This window comes from Aulonocara stuartgranti (assembly GCF_965226115.1).
Source record: "Aulonocara stuartgranti genome assembly, chromosome: 10".
NCBI classification, from domain to species: Eukaryota; Metazoa; Chordata; class Actinopteri; order Cichliformes; family Cichlidae; genus Aulonocara; species Aulonocara stuartgranti.
Genome location: NC_138946.1, coordinates 31,819,027 through 31,830,552, shown reverse-complemented (window position 1 = coordinate 31,830,552; position 11,526 = coordinate 31,819,027). Strand labels below are relative to the sequence as shown.

The following is an 11,526-nucleotide window of genomic DNA, read 5'->3' as shown; positions in this document are numbered from 1 at the left end:
ACCTTGTATGTGAGGAGCAGGATTTTGAATTCAATTCTGGATTTAACAGGAACCCAATGAAGGGAAGCCAAAACAGGAGAAATCTGCTCTCTTTCTACTCCCTGTCAGGACTCTTGCTGCAGCATTTTGGATTAGCTGAAGGCTTTTCAGGGAGTTTTTAGGACATCCTGATAATAATGAATTACAGTCGTCCAGCCTGGCAGTAATAAATGCATGAACTAGTTTTTAAGCGTCACTCTGAGACAGGATATTTCTAATTTTAGATGTTGCGCAAATGGAAGAACGCAGTCTTACATATTTGTTTAATATGTGCATTGAAGGACATTTCTTGGTCAAAAATCACTCCAAGGTTCCTCACAGTGTTACTGGAGGCCAGGTCTTTATGTCTTTAAGACATTCCTGCAGTTTAACTAATTGCTGTGTGTTATCTGGCTTCATGGATAGATAGAGCTGGGTGTCATCTGCATAGTAGTGAAAATGTATGCTATGTCTTCTAATGATGCTGCCTAAGGGAAGCATGTATAATGTAAACAGAATTGGTCCTAGCACTGAACCCTGTGGAACTCCATAATTAACCTCAGTGTGTGGAGAGGACTCTCCATTTACATGCACAAATTGGAGTCTATTAGATAGATATGATACAAACCACTGCAGCGCAGTACCTGTAATACCTATAGCATGTTCTAATCGCTCTAATAGGATATTATGGTCAACAGTATCAAACGCTGCACCTAAAGATGTCATGAACCGAAGTTCCACGCACAAGTTGGACCCAGGAGCAGAACACACACACAGCGGTACGAGAGAACAAAAATAAACTTTATTATAACTGAGGGTGTCCCGGGAGGGTAGAAGGGAAAAAACGCACGGAACCAGAAAAACCGAGGGACCGGGAGGAGAATCGCGCAGGAACGCCGAGAGCGGGACTGTGGGAGGCTGAAACAGAAAAAGGAAAAAAGGATTATTGGGGTGCGGGGAAAATGGCAGTATACGAGGGGAAGTAGAGTACGCGTCTTACGATGATAGCGGGGCCGAGGGAACCGGAGGGAGGGGTGAGGGTCCGTGGGGAGAAGCTTCAGAAAGGTCGAGGCGGCTGGGGCTGATCGTGATCCAAATTCTGGACAGGCAGGTGGACAGGCTGGTGGCTCAAACACGCCGAGCTGTGATCTGAGTATACAAGGCAGAGTTAGTGTTAGTTCACACGGATAAGTTTGCATAAGGGCTTTCCCGCAGGTGTACGTTACCGCTGAAGGACGACTACGGACTGGCGTGGAGCAGCAGGCTGGGCAGGATTAAATAGTCCACCTGGTGATCGCCTGGGATGGGATGCAGGTGTGGAGTTAGCAGCCACGCCCACGGGAGTGGGCATCCCATCAGCACCTCGGACGCCGGGCCGCGGACCATGACAGTACCCCCCCCCCTCAAGAGTCGCCCCCAGGCGACTGGCCGGGACCCCGCCTGCGGAGAGAAGCACGGAAAGCAGAGATGAGATGAGGGTCCAGAACGAAGGAGCGCGGGACCCAGAGGCGGTCCTCGGGGCCGTACCCCTCCCAATCCACGAGATACTGCCAGCCGCGCCCGCGCCGGCGCGCATCCAGGATCCGCCGGACCGCATAGGCCGGATGGCCGCCGATGAGCCGGGCGGGAGGAGGGGGCTCGGAAGGAGGGCACAGGGGGCTGAGGCGGACTGGTTTAAGCTGAGACACATGGAACGTGGGGTGCACTCGCCGGGAGGCTGGAAGCCGGAGCCTGACCGCCACCGGGTTGATGACCCGGTCCACCTCGTACGGCCCGATGAAACGGGGAGCCAGTTTGCGGGACGTGCCTCGGAGCGGGATATTCCCAGCAGCCAACCAAACCTTCTGTCCCGGCTGGTAGTCAGGGGCTGGGGCACGGCGCCGATCGGCGTAGGTGATGTGGAGCTGACGGGACGGAGAGAGTTAAGTCCTCTTCAGGGAAGAGTGGAGGCTGATATCCGAGGGACGCTTCGAAAGGAGATAGACCGGTGGTGGACGAGGTTAAAGTGTTATGGGCGTACTCCACCCAGGGCAGGTAGGTAACCCAAGAGGAGGGGTTTTGACTAGCCACGCACCTCAGCATAGTCTCCAGCTCCTGATTGAGACGTTCAGTCTGTCCGTTGGATTGTGGGTGGAAGCCGGAGCTTAGGTTGACCTTGGCGCCGAGAGTGGAGCAGAAGGTCTTCCACACCTGTGAGGTGAACTGGGGACCTCGATTGGAGACAATCTCCAAGGGGATTCCGTGGAGCCTGAACACATCAGTAACCAACGTTTGGGCAGTCTCCGCGGCCGAGGGCAGCTTGGCTAGCGGGATGAAGTGAGCGGCCTTAGAAAACCTATCTACAACGGTGAGGACGACACACTTTCCGGAAGAGGTAGGGAGCCCGGTAACAAAGTCGAGGGAGATGTGAGACCAGGGCCGGTGGGGTGTAGTGAGCGGGTGGAGCTGACCTGCGGGGCGCTTGGTGGATGACTTATTACGGGAGCAGACGGCACAGGCGGACACATAGTCCCTCACGTCCCTTGTTAGCGTCTTCCACCAAAAATGTCTTTTGAGGAGGTGCGTCGTTCTGCTCACGCCTGGGTGGCACGTGAATCGTGCTGTGTGGATCCAGTGGATGACCGCTCCACGGGCGGCAGCAGGAACGAAGTGCCGTCCGGGTGGTCCAGTCCCTGGATCGGGGTCCCCCGGGAGAGCTCGGCGAATGGTCTCCTCAATCTCCCAGGTGAGAGTGCCCACCACGCAGGCGGCGGGTAGGATGGTGGCGGGGGAAGACGCTCCACTGTCGGAGGAGTACTAACGGGAGAGCGCATCGGGCTTGGTGTTCCGCGACCCTGGACGGTAGGAGAGCGTGAAGTTGAAGCGGGCGAAGAACAGAGACCAGCGAGCTTGGCGTGGATTCAACCTCTTGGCGGTTCTCAGGTACAGGAGGTTTTTATGGTCTGTCCATATGAGGAAGGGCTGTTCGGCCCCCTCCAGCCAGTGGCGCCATTCCTCTAAAGCGAGTTTAACAGCTAGCAGTTCCCTGTCGCCGATGTCATAATTCTTCTCCGCGGGGGTGAGTCGGCGCGAGAAGAAGGCGCACGGCTGGAGCTTATTTAGAGGCCCAGACCGCTGGGAGAGAATCGCTCCCACTCCCGCATCAGACGCGTCAACTTCTACAATAAACTGCTTAGAAGCGTCTGGGTGGGTTAGGATGGGTGTGGACGTAAATAATCGTTTTAACTTAGCGAAGGCTGCGTGGGCCTCAGGGGACCAGGTGAAGGGCGCTTTGGGTGAGGTGAGCTGGGTGAGAGGCGCGGCCACTTGGCTGTAGTTCCGAATGAAGCGGCGGTAAAAGTTCGCAAACCCCAGGAAGCTCTGAAGCTTCTTCCGTGACTCCGGAACCGGCCATTCCAGCACTGCCTTGACTTTCACCGGGTCGGTCTTCACCTGCCCACCTGCTAGGATGTAGCCCAAGAAGGAGATAGATGAAACGTGGAACTCACATTTCTCCGCCTTGACGTACAACCTGTTTTCGAGCAGCCGTTGTAGCACGCTCCTCACATGGACGTGATGTTCCTCGGGTGTTTTGGAGAAGACCAGAATATCATCTAGGTATACGAAAACAAACACATTTAGGAAGTCCCGTAACACGTCGTTGACTAGAGCTTGAAAAACCGCCGGGGCGTTGGTTAGCCCAAACGGCATCACCAGATATTCGAAATGCCCCAGTGGGGTGTTGAAGGCGGTCTTCCACTCGTCACCCTCGCGTATCCGAACCAGGTGATAGGCGTTCCGCAGATCCAGCTTGGTGAAGACTGTGGCTTCCTGGAGTGAGTCAAAAATAGAATTGATTAATGGGAGGGGATATTTATTCTTGACGGTGATGTCGTTTAGACCCCGGTAATCGATGCAGGGGCGAAGCGTCCCGTCCTTTTTTCCCACAAAGAAAAAACCCGCAGCGACGGGGGAGGACGACGGCCTGATACGTCCTGCCGCTAGCGACTCCTGGATGTAATTCTCCATGGTTTCTCTTTCGGGGCGAGACAGGTTATACAGTCTGCTAGAGGGCAGCGAAGCTCCCGGGAGTAAATCAATGGCACAGTCATATGGACGGTGAGGAGGTAGTGAGAGCGCCTTGTCCTTACTGAACACCTGCCGAAGATCGTGATATTCGGGGGGCACGGAAGAGAGGTCTGGTGCGGGTGGCGGGGCTGAGTTCCGTTTCGTTGAGGCGGAGGGAACGGCAGACCCCAAACAGTTCGCCAGACAGAACACACTCCAGCTCGCGATTCTCTTTCCGGCCCAATCAATGTGAGGGTTATGTTTCTGTAGCCAGGGGTAACCTAAGATAAGCGGGGTGTCAGGAGCGGGAAAAGTGAAAAAGGAAAGCTGCTCCTGGTGATTTCCTGATGCGACTAACTGTACTGGTGCGGTTTGGTGGGTGATATAAGCAAACACTTGATTATTCAATGTGGACGCAGGGATGGGCGGCTCGAGTGGAGTAAGAGACACCGCTAACTTCTTAGCCAGTCTCTCATCCATGAGGTTCTGTTCCGCCCCGGAGTCCACCAGCACGGAGCATGTAAAGGTCTGGTTATTAGTCATGAGGGTAACGGACAGTAATAATCGGGGTCTAGTAGTGTTTAAAGTGCTGCCCACCCGTATCCCCGGACTTACCGGTGGGCCGGGTCGTTTGGGCGGACCGGGCAAACAGCGATGCGGTGACCGGGCCTCCCACAGTACAGGCATTCCCCAGCCCGAAATCGGCGTTCCCTCTCCTCCGGAGAAAGCCGAGAGCGGCCGATCTGCATGGGTTCGGGCGGGGGAGGCGACGGAGAGCGCGCACACGCAGCCGTGGGCGGGGGCGGAGAAACACGGATCCCGGGGCGCAATACGGAGCCCATAGGCTTAAGCCGCCGCTCGGCATCCCTCTCCCGCAGGCGTCTATCGATCCTACGGGCGAGGGAAGCCAATTCTTCGAAGGATTTAGTTTCCTCGTGAAAAGCTAGTTGGTCCTTCATCTGGTCGGTTAATGACCGTAAAAAAAAACCCACGGAGGGCCGAATCGGGCCAACCCACGGCGACCGCTCTGGTACGGAACTCGACTAGGTACTCCGCGATACTGCGCCGCCCCTGACGGAGCCCCAGCAATTTCTGCATGGCGTCATCCTCTGAAACCGGAGGGGAGAACGTAGCCCGGAACTCCTCCAGGAAATCATCGTAATCGCAATCACGAATGGAGTGAGAGGTTAAGTAGGCCTCAGCCCACGCTAAAGCGCGTCCCCGTAACAAACCCACGAAGTAGGAGATCTTAGCTGCATCCGTGGGGAAGGCGTGTGGCGTGCGGCTGAAGAACATGGAGCATTGAAAGAGGAATCCCCCACACAGGTCTAACTCCCCGTGGAAGGGCTCCAAAGGCGGGGGCGAAACGCTGCGGAGCGTGGTTCGCAGCTGTTCCTGAGTGTCACTGAGCTCTTGGTAGCGGTCCTGGAGCGATTGGAGCTGCTGATCGTGGCGACCAAGAATAGCGCCCTGTTTATTAATGGCGGAGCGGAGTGGATCTGCTGGGTCCATACCTGCCAGTCCGTACTGTCATGAACCGAAGTTCCACGCACAAGTTGGACCCAGGAGCAGAACACACACACAGCGGTACGAGAGAACAAAAATAAACTTTATTATAACTGAGGGTGTCCCGGGAGGGTAGAAGGGAAAAAACGCACGGAACCAGAAAAACCGAGGGACCGGGAGGAGAATCGCGCAGGAACGCCGAGAGCGGGACTGTGGGAGGCTGAAACAGAAAAAGGAAAAAAGGATTATTGGGGTGCGGGGAAAACGGCAGTATACGAGGGGAAGTAGAGTACGCGTCTTACGATGATAGCGGGGCCGAGGGAACCGGAGGGAGGGGTGAGGGTCCGTGGGGAGAAGCTTCAGAAAGGTCGAGGCGGCTGGGGCTGATCGTGATCCAAATTCTGGACAGGCAGGTGGACAGGCTGGTGGCTCAAACACGCCGAGCTGTGATCTGAGTATACAAGGCAGAGTTAGTGTTAGTTCACACGGATAAGTTTGTATAAGGGCTTTCCCGCAGGTGTACGTTACCGCTGAAGGACGACTACGGACTGGCGTGGAGCAGCAGGCTGGGCAGGATTAAATAGTCCACCTGGTGATCGCCTGGGATGGGATGCAGGTGTGGAGTTAGCAGCCACGCCCACGGGAGTGGGCATCCCATCAGCACCTCGGACGCCGGGCCGCGGACCATGACAAAAGATTATCGCAGAGTGATGGCCACTCCATGTTTTCAAGCTTACTATCTTGTTCTATTTTCCTGAGGTAGTTCTGGCATAGCTTGGACCTATGATGTGAGTCATTATCTCGCTGTAGGATGAACCCCTGACCAACTACATGAGGGTATTGTGTGGCGCTGCAGAATGCTGTGGTACCCATTTTGGTGCCTCTCATTCTCTACAAGTCACCGACCCTGGATCCAACAAAACAGCACCAAACCATCACACTTCCTCTTACATGTTTGACCTACTCGACGGCGTACAAAGATCCTGCTTGTGAACTGAAGATTTCAAATTTTGATTCATCCATCCATAATACCTTCTTCCAGTCTTCAGTAGTCCAATGGCAGTGTTTCATGGCCCAGGCAAGCCTCTTTGTCTTATTCTGATGTCGTAGCATTGTCCTGTCAAACCTGCAGCTCGAAGTCTTCTCTTCACATTTGAAACTGAGGCTTGTTTACTACGACCACTATTAAGCTGTGCTTGAAGCTGTTGTCCTGTGAACCACCTACCACACAAGCTGTTAACTCTCAGAAACTTGTCCTCTGATTCAGTTGTGGCTTTAGGTCTGCCAAACCTCTTCCTGTCAGAGTTTGTTTCTGAGTGCCTTTTGATTTTGAAGGAAACTGTACTCACTGACACCTTGACTTTTCTTGACATTTCTCTGTAGGAAAGACCTACATTTTTAAGTGTTATGATGGTCTGTCTATCTTCCATTGTTAATTGCCTTTTTCTCACCATTTTTGTAGCAACGCACTACTTTCTGCAGTACAATACTGTTCAACTGATGCTCACGAGGGTCTGGTACCACACCGTGTTCCAACACTGCATTTATGCAGACAGAGGGGGCTGTAAGTAATCCAGAAAAGCTGCAGAACAGCTTTAAATTGACCAATGTTGTGTTCCCTGAAAGCTTTTTTGTATAATTCTGAAATGTACTTTATGTTTCAGTTTTGGGTAACCTTACTTTTTTCACCTCTGGCAGTTCACCACTTACCTTTGTACCACTGTACCAAAATTCAGTACTTTCCTAGAAATCTTGGGGATCATCAAGATGTCCTTTGGCAAATGTGAGACAAGCTTTTTGTTCTTTCTGGCAAGCAGTGTTTTTCCTCCTGGGTCTCTCCCGTGGGTGGTGCTATCTTTGTTCAGTCTTTTTTCTTATTGTTAAATCAAGAGCACTAACCATAACTGGGACGTTGTTCTGGGTTTTTTGTGAGTGAATCGTCAATAGCTCTGCCACTCCTGAAAAAGTTCACCATTATTTCAAGTGTTCTCTGTTTGTACACTGTAAAAAAAATCCTAATATAAAAGTATTTGTTATACTAAAAGTATACAGTTTTGTACTGTTCTTCTAGAATATCATCAAATTTAACATCAATAGACTGTGATTTCACATTTCAAATGTAAATTAACGTAAAATCACTGTAATGTAATAAAACATAATGTCACGGTCCGGGGCAGCGGCCGTGTGAAGAGTGGAAAGGAGGACTCAAATGCAGCACTTACTCAGATGTGAAGGCGATTTATTGACAATATCAAACATAAAGTGGAGATGGCAAAACAGAACTAAGGATGAACTAAACTGGGTGAAACTACACAAAGGAGTGGCAAACCTGAACATGAAGGGAGAACAGCAGGGAGAGCACGCAGGGGATTTCACAGGGTATGAACACAGACGACGCGACGAGGAACAGAGGCAAACACACACTATAAGTACACAGAGAGACACTGGGAAATCACACACAGGTGGGAGACACAGCTGGACCTGATTAACCTGACGAGACAGGGGAACACTAACACCAGGGACCAATAGAGGGAGCACAAACTCAGAACCCAGTACCTAAAATCCCAAAACACAAACCATCCCAAAACAGCCCATGAATAATAAAGAGAATAATAACAATAAAGAACATAAACACAAAGTCACTGAGTCATGGCCGCAGGACCATGACACATAATTTTCTTGTTTTTTAAATGTATCTGTCTTAGATTGTTAAAATACTTTCACAAATGCATCATGATTTCACAAATATTTGTTCGTTATTTGAAAGATTGAACTGTTAAATTCAAATGTAATGCTATGGAAAAATATATAAAATGATTCTAATAAACTTTTTTTACATCAAATAATTATTATTATTATTGCTATTTAGGGCGATCGTGGCTCAAGAGTTGGCAGTTCGCCTTGTAATCAGAAGGTTGCCGGTTCGAGCCCCAGCTCGGACACTCTCGGTCGTTGTGTCCTTGGGCAAGACACTTCACCTACTGGTGATGGCCAGAGGGGAATTATAAAGAGGAATTGTAAAGCGCATTGAGAGAGGCACTCATAAAGTGCTATATGAATGCAATCCATTATTATTTAAACCAACTGTATATTTCTGTACATTTAAGTATTATTATTCATATTGCCGCATTCATTGACCTTGTTTATAGGTAATTTCATTGTTTAATCACATTAAATTGTTCCTAATTTAATGTTTAAAAGCACTTGAAAAAGGCAAAATCCCATGTAAAATTAGGGCAACAAATTGTATTTTCATTACTGGAAATAACTGTATTTTTATGAGTAAGTTATTTTCTGTTATTTTACGGTATTATTTTGGTGCCCCAGCTGCCGGAATATTACTGTTTTTTTAAGATGTTTTTTCTAACAGTGTAGATAATGGCTCACCATGGTACTCTGGGCTCCCAACGCCTAAGAAAAAGCTCTGTAACCCTTTCCAGACTGATAGACATTAATGACTTTGTTGTTCATTTTGTCAGATAGTTTTTTATGTTTTTTATGGTTTTCTTGGTTCTTTGTCTGGCAGTAACTAGGCCTGAACTCAGGCCATGTTTTTCCAGTGTTGTAGTGTTAAATTTATTTGAACACTAAATGTAACCAAGAACAGACTCAGACGATATATACACACAGAAGTTAACGGGAACAGACCACAGGTGGGAACACAGATGACACTAATCTGACTGATGAGGCAGATGAAGAAAAACTGAACATCATACACACAAGATGGAAGACTAACAAATAAGACGGGAAGTACAAACACTGAGAACACAACTAAGATGTGTGAACTTGACAGAGCAACAGGAGAATAAACACACAAAGACACGACTGACTCAGGAAACTAACATAAACAAACAAGAAACTGTGAACCACAAACAGAGATAATGAAACTCAAAGCCATTAGGAAAAAAGAACAAACAGAAGACTATCGAGCTAAACCCAAAACACATCTTTACCTAGAATGAACCAAAAAACCCTGTAACAGAGACACCAAAAAACAACGAGAAAAATCCCCAAACATTCCTCAAACTCAAAACCTAGGGACCACGAAACATCCAGTCATCAATCTTTAAAATTTGGAGATGAAAATTGGTATATTTCAAATTCTATATATTGGTACCGTAATTGTCGGACTATAAGCCGCTACTTTTTGCACAAGCTTTGAACCCTGCGGCTTTTAGTCAGGTGCGGCTTTTCTATGGATTGTCCATGATTTTTGTCATATCGTAAGACGATTTGTTTTGTTTGTTCCGCTGTTGTACGGCACTACGTTGCCTGGCGGAAGGATCGGGGTTCAAGAGTGGTATGTTGGTCACATGTCCATCCGCCAGGCAACATAGTGCCGTACAAGTAGCGCGAAAAACAAACTTCAAAGTAGCGCTACGCGTTCAGCGGGAGTCGTGGATGACCAGCGGCGATAAACTTGCGAAAAGCAAGTTATGCTCAACTCCACCGGTGGATTCTGACAGCGTGGAAAAGTGTGAAAACATCCACGATCACCAGCGGATTTCGAAGGGCTGGACTGCTGCATGATGAAGAGGAGGACACCGCCACGGCCCTTCTGAGGGTGTTCGACTCTGACACTGACAACGAGGATTTCTTTGGTTTTGAAAGTGACAACGAAGGAAAGAAGCTGAGAGTGGATGACGAAGCCATCCTGAGCCTGTTCGTTTCCGACACTGGAGAAGAGGACTTTGGTGGTTTTAGTGCGCAGGAAGATGGTGGTGAATGGCTGACTTTTCTTCTTGTTAAAGCCGTGTCTCTGCACCTGAGCCTAAAAGGTAGTCGGAATCTATTTTTCTGGTGTGCTGTAGGTTACTGTATGTACTACATTTGTTACTCATTTATGAAGCACAGTACATGTGCAAATATGTACCCATAACTTGTTTTTCAAAATATTAATAAAAGGGGTGTGTCTCCAAACAGCCATCTCTTTCCTGACAATTCGCTTTGTGCATATTCTCTTACATATGATAAGTCAACATTGAAACACCTGCGGCTTTTAGTCAGGTGCGGCTAATGTATGTACAAAACAGGATTTTCCCCTGATTTTAGCTTCTGCGGCTAATATTCAGGTGCGCTTTGTAGTCCGGGAAGTACGGTATATATTATATAAAAAAGGTAAAAATTTCAGCAAAAGTTGTAGAGACCAATTTTGACATTGAAAGTGATGTGTTCCAGCAGACGTTCCCCTGCTTTTGAGCAAAGCTTCCATAACAAAGAGTTCCCCTGGATGTAGAAAATGACACAGCAGTGATGTTCAACAAACCTGTAAAGCTTGACTGTACAAGCTCCAACCATCACTGTGTAAACACTATAACAATATAAGAGCATTCAGTTAGATGAACAGGCATTGGTAAATACTAAAGAAGGCACTTAGAAAAGCAAAGCAAAATGGGCATGAAGAAATATGCAATGAGCATGAAATACTGACAGTCTCTGAGGAAATGAACTCAGTCATGAAACAAAAATTTTTACTGAAGCTGCATAAATAATTTGGCCAAGCTCCTGCTGAAAGGTTACAAAGACTTTTAAAGAGCTCAGGGCACAAAGATACAGAATGCCTTTCAAGCCTACAGAAAATTGTGGGTGAATGTGAAATATGTCACATTATACACAGTACAAAGGCAACAGCAGGCTTAGAACTAAGTCTAAGCCTGCTGTTGGCCTGCCACTGGTATACTGTGAGATATAGCTGTATGTAGCCAGTTCAAATGCACGAACTTGAGCTGAGAGTGTAATATCGCCACATTATTGATTACTTCACTTGGTTTAGTGCAGGGAGCCTTCTATACACAAAGACATTTTCTGGAATATTTGAACGCTAGTCAATAACTAAATAAGTGTACGTGGCCCGCCTAGAAGTTCAGTGGCAAAGGGAGAATTTAACAATGAGTATGAGAGAGACATGGCAGGGAACTTCACCAAAGAGATAAAGACAATGGCTGCATACAGTCC

The 11,526-nt window shown here is 48.6% G+C and overlaps 1 long non-coding RNA gene across 1 annotated transcript; it reads right to left on the bottom strand.

Moving 5' to 3' along the window:
• Positions 1 to 767: 767 nt before the first annotated feature.
• On the bottom strand, positions 768 to 1,386 carry LOC309716344. The gene is made up of 3 exons (XR_014279412.1): positions 1,245 to 1,386; positions 1,019 to 1,167; positions 768 to 936 (listed from the first exon to the last, which is right to left on the bottom strand). It is a non-coding gene; the product is annotated as an uncharacterized lncRNA (long non-coding RNA).
• Positions 1,387 to 11,526: the final 10,140 nt, after the last annotated feature.